Source organism: Haliotis rufescens, unplaced genomic scaffold (genome assembly GCF_023055435.1).
Source record: "Haliotis rufescens isolate VD_foot unplaced genomic scaffold, xgHalRufe1.0.p SCAF_6, whole genome shotgun sequence".
NCBI classification, from domain to species: domain Eukaryota; kingdom Metazoa; phylum Mollusca; class Gastropoda; order Lepetellida; family Haliotidae; genus Haliotis; species Haliotis rufescens.
Window position 1 is genome coordinate 34,824,395 of NW_025964334.1, and position 20,177 is coordinate 34,844,571.

The 20,177-nt window shown below is 40.6% G+C and overlaps 1 protein-coding gene across 6 annotated transcripts in view; it reads right to left on the bottom strand.

Annotated features, from left to right (window-relative positions):
- The window catches only part of LOC124117566 (transcription factor ETV6-like), a 91,947-nt gene that overhangs the window by 45,032 nt on the left and 26,738 nt on the right, over positions 1–20,177 (bottom strand). The window contains exon 1 of one of the 6 annotated variants that reach the window (XM_046479522.2): positions 15,370–15,389. The exons of 3 other annotated variants lie outside the window; for them this stretch is intronic. The gene's annotated coding sequence lies outside the window, so the exon portion shown is untranslated. Of the gene's footprint in view, positions 1–707; positions 730–6,060; positions 6,086–15,369; positions 15,390–20,177 lie in introns of those variants that run through there. 2 more of the 6 variants (XM_046479520.2, XM_046479521.2) reach the window with 2 other exon arrangements.

Genomic DNA, 20,177 nt, shown 5'->3' on the forward strand with positions numbered 1-20,177 from the left:
CGGTCTGTAAATAATCGAGTCAGCTCAGTGATTGATATCATGACTACTGATCCACGCAATTGGGATCGATGACATGCATCAACCAAGTCAGCGAGTCTGACAACCCGATCCCGTTAGTCGCCTCTTACGACAAGACTGGGTTGCTGAAGATCCCCCTTCACAGGTCGCACCACGTGTGCACGTTCACACGCAGACACCGTGCCTGACACCAGACAAGGTGAGGTGGGGTGAAACGGTGTTTAACGTCGCGTCCAAGATTATTGCACTTATATAGCGACGTGCATGCACATGTGTGGCCGCTTGTACTGGTCGGACTAATGCCGATTTTATAGTGCTGGCCCATAACCATCTTTTAACGTCTTATGACATTACGCGGTCGGAGTTAGAACCCCGACCTTCCGCTGTCCGGGAGGACGCCTACCACTGGTTCACGGAGGCGATCCGACACCAGACAACGCTTGACATAATACGCCATTCTTGTTTCAAGGCTCTGTGATTGATACCAGAACGTCGTTTTTGACTCTAGACACCGTGCCTGACACCAACATGGGCTTGACATCAGACAGGCTTGACACCAGACACCTTGCTTGACATTAGGCACCTTCCTTGACACAATACGCCGTGGTTTGACACCAGACACCTGATTTGACACCTTGTGTACCACAACACATGGACAAAATGTTGAATAGATCAATATATTAACTTACCTTGTCGACTACCTACAGAAGTGTCACGGAAATGGCTACCTCCTAATCACCGGAGACAGGTTAATGTCTTCCTATTCATAAGAGAACGTCATGGACAGAAGGGAGAACATGCAATTACACTGATAACCCCCTTCCGTGTGTTTATATAATTTGCGAACATAGCAACAGGAACCCAACTTTACTTCCGATATGAAATTGTTGAACTATTTCCTAAAAGGAAGGACATTCCTGAAGCGCGTAGTCAGCTGACGTAATTGATGTGTTCAACAGGGTATGTGTGAGTATCTCTGTTACTTCATGTTGACCTTTGAGCCCTTGACAGGATGGATGGACTTTGGTTGGCAAAAGACAGAACTAGAAATCAACTGATAATAATAGAGTACATAGCTCATTATACATATAGAAACTACTACAATTGTGCAACAGGACGATAAACTTTCTTTGTGAAAGAATATGTTTTACAACGCCTTGTTTCAGCTTCTATAGTCCAGTGCTTTAATGTCTTTATTACCGTGTTGCAATGTGTATATACTGACGGAATGTATGCATCTCATGTTGCAATGTCTATATACTGACGGAATGTATGCATCTCATGTTGCAATGTCTATATACTGACGGAATGTATGCATCTCATGTTGCAATGTGTATATACTGACGGAATGTATGCATCTCATGTTGCAATGTGTATATACTGACGGAATGTATGCATCTCATGTTGCAATGTGTATATACTGACGGAATGTATGCATCTCATGTTGCAATGTCTATATACTGACGGAATGTATGCATCTCATGTTGCAATGTGTATATACTGACGGAATGTATGCATCTCATGTTGCAATGTGTATATACTGACGGAATGTACGCATCTCATGTTGCAATGTCTATATACTGACGGAATGTACGCATCTCATGTTGCAATGTCTATATACTGACGGAATGTATGCATCTCATGTTGCAATGTCTATATACTGACGGAATGTACGCATCTCATGTTGCAATGTCTATATAGTGACGGAATGTACGCATCTCATGTTGCAATGTCTATATACTGACGGAATGTACGCATCTCATGTTGCAATGTCTATATACTGACGGAATGTACGCATCTCATGTTGCAATGTCTATATACTGACGGAATGTACGCATCTCATGTTGCAATGTCTATATACTAACGGAATGTACGCATCTCATGTTGCAATGTCTATATACTGACGGAATGTACGCATCTCATGTTGCAATGTCTATATACTGACGGAATGTATGCATCTCACGTTGTAATGTGTATATACTGACGGAATGTATGCATCTCATGTTGCAATGTCTATATACTGACGGAATGTATGCATCTCATGTTGCAATGTCTATATACTGACGGAATGTATGCAACTCATGCTGCAATGTCTATATACTGACGGAATGTATGCATCTCATGTTGCAATGTGTATATACTGACGGAATGTATGCATCTCATGTTGCAATGTCTATATACTGACGGAATGTATGCATCTCATGTTGCAATGTCTATATACTGACGGAATGTATGCATCTCATTTTGCAATGTGTATATTCTTCTTCTGCTATGTTTATATTTTTGTGTTGCAAGGTCTATATTCTCCTTCTACAACGTTTATATTCTTGTGTTGCAATGTTTATATTCTCATGCTTCAATATCTCCATTCTTGTGTTGCGATGCCTACATTCTCATTCTTCAAATTATACATTATTGTGTTGCAATGCCTTTATTCTCATTCTTCAGATTATACATTATTGTATAGCAATGCCTACATTCTCATTCTCCAAATTATTGTGTGGCAATGCTTATATTCTCATGCTTCAATATCTACATTCTTGTGTTGCAATGCCTACATTCTCATTCTTCAAATTATACATTATTGTGTTGCATTGCCTATATTATCATTCTTCAGATTATACATTATTGTGTTGCAATGCCTACATTCTCATTCTTCAAATTAAACATAATTGTGTTACAATGCCTATATTCTCATTCTTCAGATTATACATAATTGTGTAGCAATGCTTACATTCTCATTCTTCAAATTATTCATTATTGTGTTGCAATGCCTACATTCTCATTCTTCAAATTATTCATTATTGTGTTGCAATGCCTACATTCTCATTCTTCAAATTATACATTATTGTGTTGCAATGCCTACATTCTCATTCTTCAAATTATACATTATTGTGTTGCAATGCCTACATTCTATTTTCAAATTATACATTATTGCGTTGCGATGCCTATATTCGTGTGCTGTTAAATTGATATTCTTGTTGCAATGTCTATATTCTCATGCTGTAAACGTTTATATTCCTTTGTTGCAGCACATATATTTATGTACTGCAATATTTATATTCTTTTGTTGCAATGCCTATATTCATGTGCTGCAATATTTATATTCCTGCGTTGCAATGCCTATATCCGTGTGCTGCAATATTGATATTCTTGTGTTGCAATGCCTATATTCATGTGCTGCGATATTTATATTCTTGTGTTGCGATGCCTATATTCATGTGCTGCAATATTTATATTCTTGTGTTGCAATGCCTATATGCATGTGCTGCAGTATTGATATTCCTGTGTTGCAATGCCTATATTCATGTGCTGCAATATTGATATTCCTGTGTTGCAATGCCTATATTCATGTGCTGCAATATTGATATTCCTGTGTTGCAATGCCTATATTCATGTGCTGCAATATTGATATTCCTGTGTTGCAATGCCTATATTCATGTGCTGCAATATTGATATTCCTGTGTTGCAATGCCTATATTCATGTGCTGCAATATTGATATTCCTGTGTTGCAATGCCTATATTCATGTGCTGCAATATTGATATTCCTGTGTTGCAATGCCTATATTCATGTGCTGCAATATTGATATTCCTGCATTGCAATGCCTATAATCGTGTGCTGCAATATCGATATTCTTGTGTTGCAATGCCTATATTCTCATGCTGCAATAATTATAATCCTGTGCTGCAATGTTTAATTATAATACTGCAATGTTCATTTTCTACCGTACTCTGAAGTGTTTGTGCTGTGTCACATACCGACCACACAGCTTGAACAAGGCGTTGTAATGACGATATCAGTTAAAACACGTTCAGGCAGGGCGGTAGATGATCAGAGTTGATAAAGACACACTACGCAGTTGAAAATTGGAAATAACGGCCTGTTTGTGATAAATGTTTCCTGCCATTAATTTGTGAAAAAACCCACGCCACGTGACGTCGTAGCATGACGACCTAAGAGATCGTGTGCAGGCTTCCTATCCTTCAAACTACACCTTGTCTTCAAGAATGCAATGTCTTGTCAGGCAATGCAAACACACTGGATTTCATCATGTACATGGGTATGTCGCTCTCCATTAAACCACAATCGAGAAAAAGAGCCCCGGGGATGGGCTTAACTGTTTCATTGTTGTTCGGACACCTATCTCCGCTTTTTTGCGTTTAGGCGGCGGTCGAAAATGTGGTAGAAATGTGGTATCCGGTTATCGGTGCGCATGCGTAGCGTAATTAATTACAAATGTAAATTGACATGGAGACAAGTTTACACCTCCAAAGTTTTTTTTTGGGTGATGAAATTATGTTAACAGACGCGTTTACTTCACAAACGAGGGGCCCTGGGTAGTATAGTGGGTAAAGCGTTCGCTTGTCACGCTAAATACCCGGGTTCGATTCTCCACAAGGGTACATGTGTTAAGCACCATTTCTGATGTCCCCCGTCTTGATTTTGCTGGAATATTGCCAAAAGCGGCTTAAAATCACACTCACTCACTAATTCACTTCACAAACGAACTTAACGTTGACCGTTTTTTGTTTTCATTCGAAACTGAGGAATAATCAATGCTATGTTTAATGTCGTCCAATCGCAGCCTATGAGAAATCGGCCATTCGCCTGTCGAGGTCTACTCGTTGAGGTAGACAGGAGTCCACGTGGGAACGTCGCTAAGTAAGTGCAATAATCTCGAACGCGCCATTAAACCCCATTTCACCCCTGCAGTGTTAGCACTTATGCCAACGCAGTAGACTCCACTTTACTGTTTCTTGCTGACATGAACAGGAGACCACAAGGAATGACAATAGGGGTGAAAATAGAACACCACTGACCATCCTGTTATTTTGTGATTACACAAGCGAGACCAAAATAAACACTGTGCATTCCCAGTGAATTCTTGTTTCGGTTTCGCCTGAAATTGTAACTGAAGCAATAGGAAAAAGAGCCGCCACGTACAGAGGGTCGAAACATTCCGCATGTGCATACAAGATGCAGCTTTCTTGCACTTAATCTAATAGCTCGCTAATTCGTCAGACATATGATTTTTGTTTGTTTGTTGTTTAACGCCGCACTCAGCAATATTCCAGCTATATGACGGCGGTCTGTAAATAATCGAGTCCAGACCAGACAATCCAGTGATTGATATCATGAGCATCTATCCACACAATTGGGATCGATGACATGCCTCAACCGAGTCAGCGAGCCTGACCACCCGAACCCGTTAGGTCAGACATATGCAGTTAAGGAATAATTTCTAGAACTTCTTAAGCAAGTCCTATCATTGTATGAACTGTTTCTGACGTGGTTTAATTATAAAGAAGGAGTGGCTTCAAGCTTGCAAAGTCCGTTAAAAATGAATTGTATCCCGTCGTACATGCACACAGAGACAGACAGACAGACACGCGAGCGTACACACACACACGCACAAACGCACACACACACACACACGCACACGCACACGCACGCACGCACGCACGCACACACACACACACACACACACACACACACCTTGATATAATGAAGGACAGTTCGCGTTGAATTGGGAACGCACCATTTTATAAACATGTGCTTAGGTGTGTTGTTTGGGATGAGTGGGATGTGGTGGTGGATGTGCTGGTGGATGCGGATGTGGTGGTGGATGCAGATGTGGTGGTGGATGCGGATGTGGTGGTGGAGGTGCTGGTGGTGGTTATTGTAGTAGGGGTTGGGGTGGAAGGCCTGGAATTATTTTGAAAAGTTTCATTTCTTATAGAACATACCAGAAGAAAATACTTTGCATCAAGTTTTACACAAAGACACGGGCATGCTGTATGCACTGAAAAAAAGATGTGTTACTAGAAAAAGGTGTGAAAAACGTTTTGAAGCAGTGACAGAAAACATATTCAGTTTCTGAATAAAATCTTAACCACCAACAGATCCCCCAACCCCCAACCCCCAACCCCCAGTCCCACAAAAACATATTAAATGCTCGGTCGCTTACAATTAGCGAAATCGATACATGAAAGTACAAGAAAACATCCAGGTAAGTTGGTGGAAGTTCAAATTGTCTTACCTGTATAAATCTACCCACCAGACCTTCGCAGAAGAACACCTACTATGCAATGTGTGTGTGTGTGTGTGTGTGTGAATCAGGGAGCATGAATGAATATAATCTATTTTTACAACCCCATTCCCCGAAAATTCTCTTTCCTGAAAGGGTCATAAGTTGAACAGATTTGTACCCAACCGGAAATACCGCCCGAAAGTAAGTCATTTTAAAGTGTTAACGACAATATGCATTGTCACATGCTTCGATAATGGGCCAAAATAGGTCCTTATATACCATTACTTTGAGAAATATAGCGTCATGCTTACATGGGACATATAAATAGCTTATGTATTACTACTATCATTTGAAGCTCTCTGGGAGCAGATTCGTCTTCTGAAGAAGGATTTGAAGCCTTGTGACTGGGCTAGCTTCTACTGTCATGTCACCTGCGGTGGGGACGGTTGTTTAGAGGTGTGAAGAGAAGAGAAAATGAAGGTGTGTCAGGTAGGGTATTTAGGGGATTGGGTACGGCATCTATTCCAAAGCTACACCACTGACGGTAATACAGTTACGCACGATGATGAACCCGAGAACGGATTGTTTAGTATTGAAGCTCTATAAATCAAAAGTGCCCCATGTACCAATAGTACCCCTTTGTATACCAACAGTACCTTTTATAACAAGAGTGCCCCCTTATACCAACAGAACCTCCTTATACCAACAGTACCCCCTTGTATAGCAACAATACCCTATATACCAACAGTACCTCCTTATACCTACAGCACCCCCTTATACCAACAGTACCCCGTTATACCAACAGTACCCCCTTATACCAACAGTACACCGTTATACCAACAGTACCCCGTTATACCAACAGTACCCCTGTTACCAACAGTACCCCTTATACCAACAGTACCTCCTTATACCAACAGTACCCCCATATACCAACAATACCCCTGATATCAACAGTACCACTATATACCAACAGTAACCCCATATACCAACAATACCCCTGAAACCAACAGTACCACTATATACCAACATTACCCCCTTATACCAACAATACCCCCATATACCAACAATACCCCTGATACCAACAGTACCACTATATACCAACAGTACCCCCTTATACCAACAATACCCCCATATACCAACAATACCCCTGATACCAACAGTACCACTATATACCAACAGTAACCCCATATACCAACAATACCCCTGAAACCAACAGTACCACTATATACCAACAATACCCCCATATACCAACGGTACCCCTAATACAACAAGAATAAAACAACAAGAGCAAAACGATGCTAATTGTCCTCGTCATACCTCCCTATGTCCGTGTGTAAATTGTTCGACTGAAAATTGTCCGTGTTAATTGTTCAACTGATTCTTGGCCGTGTTAATTGTTCGACTGATAATTGTCTGTTTGTTAATTGTTCAACTGTTAATTATCGGGAATTATTCCAGAATGCAGTTGGCTGTGTGTTTGTCGGAGATCCGTCATTAGATTACTTCTACCATTTAAATGACATCGAGAAATAAAGTACCGCCGTATGTGTATGTCAGACATGACAGGTGCAGTATAGACACAGAATCCAACCTATGAACAATAGACATACAAACAGCGTGGGCCTTAGATGTATCAAAGAGCCTCTGTATATAGGCATACATAGACACCCTGTTCAACATTGCCCCCCCCCCCCCCCCCCCTCCCCCCCACGTCACAATCACCCGGATGTCTAGAATCATTGTTTCTAGCGTCTTAAGGAGCCCTTATTGCCTGCTCTGACAGGTGACATACAGCGATGCCCACTGTTACAGGGTTAACAGGATATACTGAGTAGCAAACAACAACAGGATATACACTGCATAGCTGAATACTGTAAGATATACCCCAGCATCAACTATGGCATGATATACTGTACAGTCAACTATGGCAGCATGTACTGTACAGTCACCTATAGCAGGATATTCTGTACAGTCACCTATAGCAGGATTTACTGTATATTCAACTATAGCAGGATATACTGTACAGTCAACTAGGGCATGATATACTGTACATTCAACCTTTGCATGATATACTGTACATTCAACTATGGCAGGATATACTGTACAGTCAACTTTGGCAGCATATACTGTACAGTCAACTATGGCAGGATATACTGTACAGTCACCTATAGCAGGATATACTGTACAGTCACCTATAGCAGGATATACTGTACAGTCACCTATAGCAGGATATACTGTACAGTCACCTATAGCAGGAATTACTGTACAGTCACCTATAGCAGGATATACTGTATTCAACTATAGCAGGATATACTGTACGTCAACTATAGCAGGATATACTGTACATCAACTATAGCAGGATATACTGTACATCAACTATAGCAGGATATACTGTACAGTCACCTATAGCAGGATATACTGTACAGTCACCTATAGAAGAAGAATATACTGTACCGTCAACTAAGGCAGGATATACTGTACATTCAATTTTGGCAGGATATACTGTACAGTCAACTATAGCAGGATATACCTTACATTCAACTATAGAAGGATATACTGTACAGTCAACTATAGCAGGATATACTGTACATTCAACTATAGCAGGATATACTGTACATTCAATTTTGGCAGGATAAACTGTACATTCAACTATAGCAGGATATACTGTACAGTCAACTATAGCAGGATATACCTTACATTCAACTATAGCAGGATATACTGTACATTCAACTATAGCAGGATATACTGTACATTCAACTAAAGCAGGATATACTGTACATTCAACTATAGCAGGATAAACTGTACATTCAACTATGGCAGGATAAACTGTACATTGAATTATAGCAGGATAAACTGTACATTCAACTATCGCAGGATAAACTGTACATTCAACTATGGCAGGATATACTGTACATTCAACTTTGGCAGGATAAACTGTACATTCAACTATAGCAGGATAAACTGTACATTCAACTATGGCAGGATAAACTGTACATACAACTATAGCAGGATACACTGTACATTCAACTATGGCAGGATAAACTGTACATTCAACTATAGCAGGATATACTGTACATTCAACTATATCAGGATATACTGTACAGTCAACTATATCAGGATATACTGTACATCAACTATAGCAGGATATACTGTGCAGTCAACTATAGCAGGATATACTGTACATCAACTATAGCAGGATATACTGTACATACAACTATAGCAGGATACACTGTACATTCAACTATAGCAGGATATACTGTACAGTCACCTATAGCAGGATATACTGTTACGTCACCTATAGCAGGATATACTGTACATCAACTTTAGCAGGATATACTGTACATTCACTTATAGCAGGATATACTGTACATTCAACTATAGCAGGATATACTGTACATTCAACTATAGCAGGATATACTGTACATTCAACTATGGCAGGATACACTGTACATTCAACCATAGCAGCATATTCTGTACATTCAACTATAGTAGCATATACTGTACATTCAACTATGGCAGGATATACTGTACAGTCAACTACAACAGGATATACTGTATATTCAACTTTGGCAGGGTATACTGTACAGTCACCTATAGCAGCATGTACTGTACATTCAACTATAGCAGGATATACTGTACATTCAACTATAGCAGGATATACTGTACATCAGCTATAGCAGGATATACTGTACAGTCACCTATAGCAGGATATACTGTACATCAACTTTAGCAGGACATACTGTACATTCACTTATAGCAGGATATACTGTACATTCAACTATAGCAGGATATACTGTACATTCAACTATGGCAGGATATACTGTACAGTCAACTACAACAGGATATACTGTATATTCAACTTTGGCAGGATATACTGTACAGTCACCTATAGCAGCATGTACTGTACATTCAACTATAGCAGGATATACTGTACATTCAACTATAGCAGGATATACTGTACATCAGCTATAGCAGGATATACTGTACAGTCACCTATAGCAGGATATACTGTACATTCAACTATAGTAGAATATACTGTACATTCAACTATAGCAGGATATACTGTACATTCAACTATAGCAGGATATACTGTACATCAACTATAGCAGGATATACTGTACATTAAACTATAGCAGGATATACTGTACAGTCACCTATAGCAGGATATACTGTACAGTCACCTATAGCAGGATATACTGTACAGTCACCTATAGCAGGATATACTGTACAGTCACCTATAGCAGGATATACTGCACAGTCACCTATAGCAGGATATACTGTACATCAACTATAGCAGGATATACTGTACATCAACTATAGCAGGATATACTGTACATCAACTATAGCAGGATATACTGTACATCAAGTATAGCAGGATATACTGTAGATCAACTATAGCAGGATATACTGTACATCAACTATAGCAGGATATACTGTACATTCAACTATAGCAGGATATACTGTACAGTCATTCTTAGCGGGGTATACTGTACAGTCACCTATAGCAGGATATACTGTACATCAACTATAGCAGGATATACTGTACAGTCACCTATAGCAGGATATACTGTACAGTCACCTATAGCAGGATATACTGTACAGTCACCTGTAGTAGGATATACTGTACATTCACTTATAGCAGGATATACTGCACAGTCACCTATAGCAGGATATAATGTACAAAACCAGAATCATAATAAGGGCGAATCTAGGATTCACAGGATTCTGACACACTTAAGGGGCGTAACTCTGCACAGCGAATTGCAGCGGTTCAGACGACAGAGCCACCCATGGTATCTCGCACTATAAACCCGAGTTAGTCCGGATTAGTACATGCAGCCACACACACACATGCACACACACAGACACAGACACACACACACGCACGCGCGCGCGCGCGCACATCACAATAATAATAACACTAATAATAAGTGCATATATAATGCGCCAAATTCCATTCACTAAAGGAAGGCTCAAGGCGCTACATTATTATAACCCCGGTGAATGGATCAGTGTGCACTCGATTTTCATTCTCAGCTCCCTGGGAAGTGTAAAACCCAACCTGCCAGTGAGGCGCCAGAAAGTGAACAGTCACATTACAACCTCATCCCACCGGGTACCCATTAACTGCTGGGTGAACAATGGCATATTACGAACAAAGCCACTTGCCTAATGTGCTACATGTGCAGCCATAGTACTCTCAGGAGTCAAGCTGCAAAACTATCATCACGGTCACCCATCCAAGGACTCTCCGCGACCAACGTTGCTTAACCTCACCTAATTTGTGATCTGTGCTCTGTACACAGGACCATGTGGACATTACAATAATCTTGAGCGCTCAAGTCCTGCAATGGAATCGAACCCGGGGTTTCGGCATGACGAGCGAACGCTTTTACCACGAGGCTACGCCACCTGGTATTTAACCATTACAACAATCTTGAGCGCTCAAGTCCTGTAATGGAATCGAACCCGGGCCTTCGGCATGACGGGTGAACGCTTTAACCACTAGGCTACGCCACTTGGTATTTAACCATTACAATAATCTCGAGCGCTCAAGTCCTGTAATTGAATCGAACCCGGGCCTTCGGCATGACGGGTGAACGCTTTAACCACTAGGCTACGCCACTTGGTATTTAACCATTACAATAATCTCGAGCGCTCAAGTCCAGTTATGGAATCGAACCCGGGCCTTCGTTATGACGGGTGAACGCTTTAACCGCGAGGCTACGCCACCTGGTATTTAACCGATAGGGTTGACGTGCTAGTACGTGTTGTCATCTGAACGCATAAGGCAAACACTGGCAGTGTTCTTGGGGAAAGACGGTTATGAAGAAAACAGTGCGAGGGAGATGATCCATGCTTGTGGTGATCAACACTTAAAGGTGTGTTTATTATGCATGTGCAGGGCTCACGGTATAAACAACATGTGCCGCATCGAGTGTACCTCACTTCCAAAACCAATTTCCGCGAAAACATGAATGGACATGAAATAACTCTTTAACTTTTTACAGATGGAATATGTTTTGTACGGTGTTCCCGGTATGTGAAGGTCCTGCAAGTAACGTTCGTTTGTTTTTTGTTGTTTAACGCCACACTCAGCAATATTTCAGCTACATGACGGCGGTCTGTAAATAATCGAATCTGGACCAGACAATCCAGTGATTGACATCATCCACGCAATTGGTTTGCGATGACATGCATCAACCAAGTCAGCGAGCCTGATCACCCGATCCCGTTAGGCGCCCCTTATAATTACGACAAGCATAATCGCCTTTTTTGCAAGCATGGGTTGCCGAAGACCTATTCTAACCCGGATCTTCACGGGTCACTGCAGGTAACAGCAGATATAGTGCTGATGTCAATTCTAGACACTTTATACTCAAACACAATTGCATCACAAAGCTTATAAAAAAAGGAATAAATTACAAGCTTAGGAAATGAAACCCCATTAACCCGGACGCTACTGTTCCGAGTGAAATCATTCGGATTAATAAGAATCCTGATTGAAGAAGTGCGGTAACGTGGTATAAGTAAACACAAACGGTCACACACTAATTGTCCAGAAGTCTCGAGATCCGGAAAGCGGGGTGTCCGGATTAATGTTGTCTGGTTTATCGAGGTCATAATATTCCCGCTTGCACGAATATTGTAACTGCCGATTTTCTATTTTTTGAAAACACATTTTTTAATTAAATAAATTTTAAAGTTTAAATTGATAAACTTGTCCGAATATCTGTGTGCAAAACTGTTTGGAACCTATCCGGGTGAGTGAGTGGGTTAAAGACCACATTGAACAGTATTCCAGTTGTGAAGAAAGCCCGAAGGCCCAATTTGGTGAAGTCCACGAGCACGGGTATGGTGCTGACAAACCTAGAAACATCGTCGGGGTGGTGGCACTTGTTGGTAAGATTATTAAAGTATTTATATTGATTTTTATGATAGATAATTATATTGATTTTTATGTGAAAACCATCAAATAGCCAGGATGTGCTACAGAATTAAACATCTTTACTGTCACAAATGTCTATTTTTGATGTCAGTATTTAATGAACTGACACTGCAACATTTTAAATATAGATAAATTTTAAATTAATAATAAATAAATGATAATAATAAGTAGTAATAAGTAACTGAACCCGGTAAAAAACAAATATATTTGATCTACTTTAAGAAAAAAGAAGTACATTCTTAGCACTATGTATTTTTAATCATCGATGGAAAAAATTATATCAGTTCCTGCCGGTAGTCTATTTGTTTTAAAACAGTGACAAAAGAAAATACTTTTCGATAATACCAGGCATCCATCTAAAAATACTCCATACCACAATCCGAACCCTAATGTGTTTTTTTTTATAGAGACAAGTCTACATACTTTTGTTCTCAATTTGTAACAGAAACCTATAAACCGTTATATGAAAGTAGTTCCTTCCTAAGTTTCGTCAACCGTTTTATTGATGTAACTGGTTTTATGATTTCCTTGGTGGTGTTAAATGCATGAAGATAATTCCACATGCCGGCCTTGTTTCTGACTGTTTGTTTACTATACGTGTATTTCCTGGAATGTATTCCTAAAACAGTCCCAACCACAGGTAACTGAACATATTATCTGAGGATTAACTGTTTTGATGGTGATATGAAAAAAAACCTGCGGAAAATATGAAAGTAGATAATTAAAGTCAGCTTGGGGATTAGGAACCATGACAATGCTACAATGACGTAAATCTTTAAGATTTCCTCTTACGACAAAAGAGTTGTATATAAAAATAACATGTCTCCCTCTCTCTCTATATATATATATCATTTAGGGGAAAGCGGGATTATTGTTTTGCTCGAAGTGTATTATAATCCCTTTCTTTCTTCGGAGGGAGGTGTGTGTGTGTGTGTGTGTGTGTGTGTGTGTGTGTGTGTGTGTGTGTGTTGGTGTGGGGGTGTTTGAGGGGTATTGTTGGCGAAGGCATGGAAGTCAGAAATTCATTCGGAGGCTTACGAAATACTCGGAACACCTATAAATATTTTTCAGAAAGGTTTTGTTTCACAAGCATTTTGAAGATATTAAATGATTTATTTGACAATGTTACACCACAGACAATTTACGCATACATAGGCTCTGGTTAGAGGTGGTGTTTTTTCGGTTAAGCATTGTTCATTTGTACTTACACAATGCATATCTTTATTTCGTTTTTATTTAAATCCTAGTTTCGAATAGAGAGCCGTAACTTAGGTTATCTGTGTTCACGAGTCAACGTGATCTGACATGTATCGATAATCCTTTAAATAATAATAGATTTATAAGTTAATCTGTAACCAATATAGAACGATGTAAGAAAGAATTAACTGAATGTCAAATTTTCAAAAATGTCAACAAAAAGTGAATTTCGGATGATTTTCTTAAGAACGTTGAATTAATATGTGGTTAACATATGTCAAAGGCTAGATACTAAATCATACTTTAAAGTGAAACTGTTGCTACGGTGAATGATTTCGTTTTATATTTCTCCATAGTTAAGCGTTAAAATGGCGTAGTTAAAACGTGTATCTAGTGAATGCACAGTAACCGCTTTCTAATTTAAATAAGACAGTTAGAAAATCTTGATTTTAAAAATACATATGTAATTACAAAAAGTTAAATACTCTGAACACAGAAGCGGACATCCTGAAAGAATATATGACACTGTCGAAGGTGGCCAAATGCCGTCTTTAGAATAGACCCACTGTTATTACTGGGCGTTTTTCGTTTAATTTGCTATATTGTACAAACTTAATTACAAACATACCTGACAGGTGAGAAATATCATTTTTGACGGATGTAAGAGATTTGTTTGTGAAAAACGCTTTTCGATTTATACAAACATGAAGTTGATGAAAGATGAACTTGTGAATATATTTATGTCAGGTTACATTAACACATATATTTGTTTGTTCTTTAAACCCGCTCCCAGCAATATTCCAACTATAAAATGGCTGAATAAACATCTCTTCGTTAGTGTATGACGTATGCTATTATAAAATGAACATTTCACAGCGGGTTCGCTTCTAATTGTTCTGCCTATAAAATCGCTATTTTTCATTACAGCAGCTGCATGTAACACTCCTTAGGCTTACAAGATCTAAAGGCGGGTCACACCTTGCCAGCAAACATGTCGCCCTAGGTTAGTATAAACACAACACTATCTATATATCGTGCGTCTTACCTACCTGCTACCTACATGCATAAAAACAAACATCAAAACACCGGTAATGGCAGACAATTGCTAAACTGCACATTAAAGGAAGGAAACGGGTGGTACGGATTGAAATAAACTGTCGATATTTACTCACAGAATTCATGGAAGCATCCACTCTTAAACGAATAAGAAAGTCAGTATGCGTGTCGGTATAGCCCGAGGGATGTGTTCCCACCTTAAGGAAGAAGGTGTCGAGGTGAGTGAGTAAAACAATAGCCGGGGAAATAGGGAAGCGCGTAGAGAAACTACACCCTACGACCTGGATTGATTGCGGGATGTTCCGTCAGTTAACGACAAAGGGATACAGTGACGAGACTTTTTTGTTTTGACAGCGGTGGCAAAGTGCATTATGACGTCAGCAATAAGTTTGTTTGTTATTGTCATTAACGACATGGCGTCTGGTCGCAGTTGTTCATGTGGTAATTATACGTTTTATGGATAACTTTAGGAAACACGTTTGCTTGCACGCCATGTGAAGTGAGATGGTTTCTTATTGAGTACTTCAGAGAGGACAAACTTCCCATTATCACTCCTTCTTTATAGGTGCTACACAACACAATCCTCTGCAAAATAGTTGCTACAGATTTGCTACATACTTTCTGACCACCAAACAAAGTCGCTACAGTGCTGCTGATCGCTGCTACAGAGGTTAAACAGATCTGATGCAGAGGTGCTACACATTTACTATAGAGAGCTACACAGTTGCTACATAGTTCCTACATAGCTGCTATAGAGAGCTACACAGTTGCTACAGAGCTCCTACATAGCTGCTATAGAGTGCTACATAGTTGCTACAGAGCTCCTACATAGCTGCTATAGAGTGCTACATAGTTGCTACAGAGCTCCTACATAGCTGCTATAGAGTGCTACATAGTTGCTACAGAGCTGCTACATAGCTGCTATAGAGTGCTACACAGTTGCTACAGAGCTCCTACATAGCTGCTATAGAGTGCTACATAGTTGCTACAGAGCTCCTACATAGCTGCTATAGAGTGCTACATAGTTGCTACAGAACTCCTACATAGCTGCTATAGAGTGCTACACAGTTGCTACAGAGCTCCTACATAGCTGCTATAGAGTGCTACACAGTTGCTACAGAGCTCCTACATAGCTGCTATAGAGTGCTACATAGTTGCTACAGAGCTCCTACATAGCTGCTATAGAGTGCTACATAGTTGCTACAGAGCTCCTACATAGCTGCTATAGAGTGCTACATAGTTGCTACAGAGCTCCTACATAGCTGCTATAGAGTACTACACAGTTGCTACAGAGCTCCTACACAGCTGCTATAGAGTGCTACATAGTTGCTACAGAGCTCCTACACAGTTGCTACATATTTTCTATAGAGTTGCTAAAAAAGTTGCTATAGAGTTACTACAGAGTGATACATAATTGCTAAAGAGTTGCTACAAAAATGATATAGGGTTTCTACATTTCTACAGTTGCATTAGATTTGCTACAAAGTTGCCAACGGAGTTACTACATAATTGCTACAGAGCTTCTCCAGAGTTGCTACATAGTTCCTACAGCTGTGCAACGTAGTTACTTTAGACATAGGTGCTTCACAGCTGCTGCAGAGTTACTACACAGTTGCTACAGATGTGCTATAGAGGTGCTACATAGTTGCTACAGATGTGCTATAGAGGTGCTACATAGTTGCTACAGATGTGCTATAGAGGTGCTACATAGTTGCTACAGATGTGCTATAGAGGTGATACATAGTTGCTACAGATGTGCTATAGAGGTGCTACATAGTTGCTACAGATGTGCTATAGAGGTGATACTTAGCTGCTGACTTACTACATAACCTCTGACCAATCGAAGGTAGGTTTTTAATATACAATAATGTAGGTGGGTGGTAGGTTGTGCAGTCTGACAGTTGCGTCCAGTCTAGACAGAATACAAAATCTTATTAATGTATTCAATCATCGCCAATATGTTCTTTTGAGGAATCCATACACTGTAAAAACGTGCTTATTATGTAAACACATACAAGACATGTTTAGATATAAACATGTTTGGGAATGTGTTTAAATCCTTGACGGAATACATATTTGGTGTGTTCTCTCTAAACACGTTTAGGGTCTAAACACATGAAATGAGATATCGTCTCACAGCCTAAACACCACCTAAACACAACATCCCCATAATCTAAACATATTTAGAATAATTATTTAAAATTGTTTAGAATTTGAACTTGTACTATACGGAGTGATGCCGATTTATAGTGCTAGCCCACAACCATCTTTTAACGTCTTTTGGTATGATGCGAGCGGAGATCGAACCCATGACCTTCCGCTGTCCGGGCGGACGCTCTACCACTAGTTCACGGAGGCGGTCCAACACCAGACAACGCCATTATTGATTCAAGGCTCTGTGATTGATACCAGAACGTCGTGTTTAACTCTAGACCAACATGCGCTTGACACTAAGATACCATGCCGCAGTTTAACATGAATACCCCACTCAGACACAGTTTACTGACTCCGAGTCGACCAGTCCTTGTTTTAACCCATTAATGCCAAGCGCCAGACATGGTAACAACAAGTACCATCTTTTAGCGTCTTTTGGTATGACGCGGCCAGGGATCGAACCCTGGACCTTCCGCTTCCCAGGCGGACGCTGTACCACTAGACCACGCAGGCAAATGGGACAAAGAACGCGCTTAGGTTTGTGTTTAGGACCTGAACTCATTTTTACAGGGAAGGTGTCCCGTATTCCATCCTCTAAGATTGTGTGAATATTGTGTAACGCCGCAGGCAGGAATATTCACGGGGGCCATCATCGGAGGATACCCATCATCGGAGGACACGTTGTCAGCCAAGACTCCGAACCTGACCACCCAATTCTCTCTGGTCGACTGTACGTCGGGGGCGTATTATTTTCTTCTGAGCGCCGTTCTGACAGAGTGATGATGAGTGAGTGAGTGAATATGGTTTTACCACAGCTTTTAGCAATATTCCAGCAATATCACGGCGGGAGACACCAGAAATGGGCTTCACACATTGTACCCATGTGGGAAATCGAACCCGGGACGCTTTAACCACTAGGCTATCCGGCCGCCCCGAGTGATGATGAGCAGTTATGACGTGAGTGAGTATTATTTTACGCTACCTAAAGCAATATTCCAGCAATAGCACGGAAATGGCCTTTAAACATTGTACATCAAGTGGGGAATCATACCCCGTCCTTCTGTGGGAAGAGCGAACGCTTTATTCACAATGCTACTCTACAACCCCGTGGTCTGAGACGTGAGACGTGTTTGTGACGGGTGCCACCGTTGGGGCAGGATACGCTCACCTTTTCGCGAACACGTGGTATCACCACAGTTTGATAGTGATTCATAAACACATGCCTATGATAAAGTATGATATATATCGACTCTGCTTTATGCAGAGATGTCTATTGCATATGGAAAGAGTTTGTCGCTTTATGTATATATGACGGTAGTGACTTTTCCCCTATGTTCACATACCTTTATATTATTATTCGATCCCAACTTTAGATGTGTCACCATACCTGTGCTCATGGGTTTTACCGTCTGAGACCTGCATCACTTCGGGCTTTCCTCCCACATTAAGCTGACACGCCGTGTCAAACTGGTATACTGTTCAAGACGGCGTTTAAACCCTACCAACTCACTTACTCGTTATTATTACCGTAGAGGTGTAAGAGAAATGCACTTTTCCTTACATACTTTCAATATTGAAGAAATTAATTTACGGGGATACGGACTGTAAACGTCTGAGACCTGCATCACTTCGGCTTTCCTCCAAAATTAAGCTGACACGCCGTGTTATAACTGGAATACTGTTCAAGACGGCGTTTAAACCCTACCAACTCACTTACTCGTTATTATTACCGTAGAGGTGTAAGAGAAATGCACTTTTCCTTACATACTTTCAATATTGAAGAAATTAATTTACGGGGATACGGACTGTAAGGCACCGCAATGCGCTGTGCAGAGTTGCGTCCCTTGGACATGCCAGAAACCTATGGTAGTGAGTTCGAGTCCCGGTTCGTCCCAATTATGTTTCTAGGTTTGTCAGCGCCATGCCCGTGCTCGTGGGTTTCCCCAAAGTGGTAAACGTCTGAGACCTGCATCACTTCGGGCTTTCCTCCCACATCAGGCTGACACGCCGACATACAACTGGAATACGTCTGTTCAAAGAGGTGTAAAACCCAACTTACTCACTAACTCATTAATTTACTCTTAGATTAAGATTATTACAACCATGCTCTGTCATTACTGATTACGTAACTGTTTGTTTATTGTGTAACACTAAACTCGGCAAGATATGTATGCAACTATAGTATGGCGGCCTGTAAATAATCGAGTCTGGACCAGACAAACCAGTGACTGCTATAATGTGCATTGACACACAATCAACCAAGTCCCCGAGCATGACCACCCGTTCCATTGAAAAAAACAAACCCCACGGAGCTGCTGACTACTGGAGAAATTATCACATGTGTGAGGGGTCACGGGTGGCCCAGTCGTCTAAGGCGCCGTGATTCGCTGTGCAGAGTTGCGTCCCTTGGGCACGCCAGAAACCTATGATTGTGGGTTCGAATCCCGGTTCGCCCAAGTTATGTTTTTAGGTTTGTCAGCACCAGACCCGTGCTCGTGGGTTTCACCGAAGTGGTAAACGTCTGAAACCTGCATCACTTCGGGCTTCCTCCCACATTAAGCTGGCACGCCGCGATATAACTGGAATACTGTTAAAAGCGGCGTTAAACCCAACTCACTAACTATCACATGTGTGAGCGTTTACACAAAAAGCGAGTTTCATATGGACTGTATTTCCTTAGTTAGTTCGATATACAAACACATGCAAAGGCAAGGCAAGTGTCCACCTGAGCAAACACGGGAACATATGGTAAAAAAGAAAAGTGAATGTC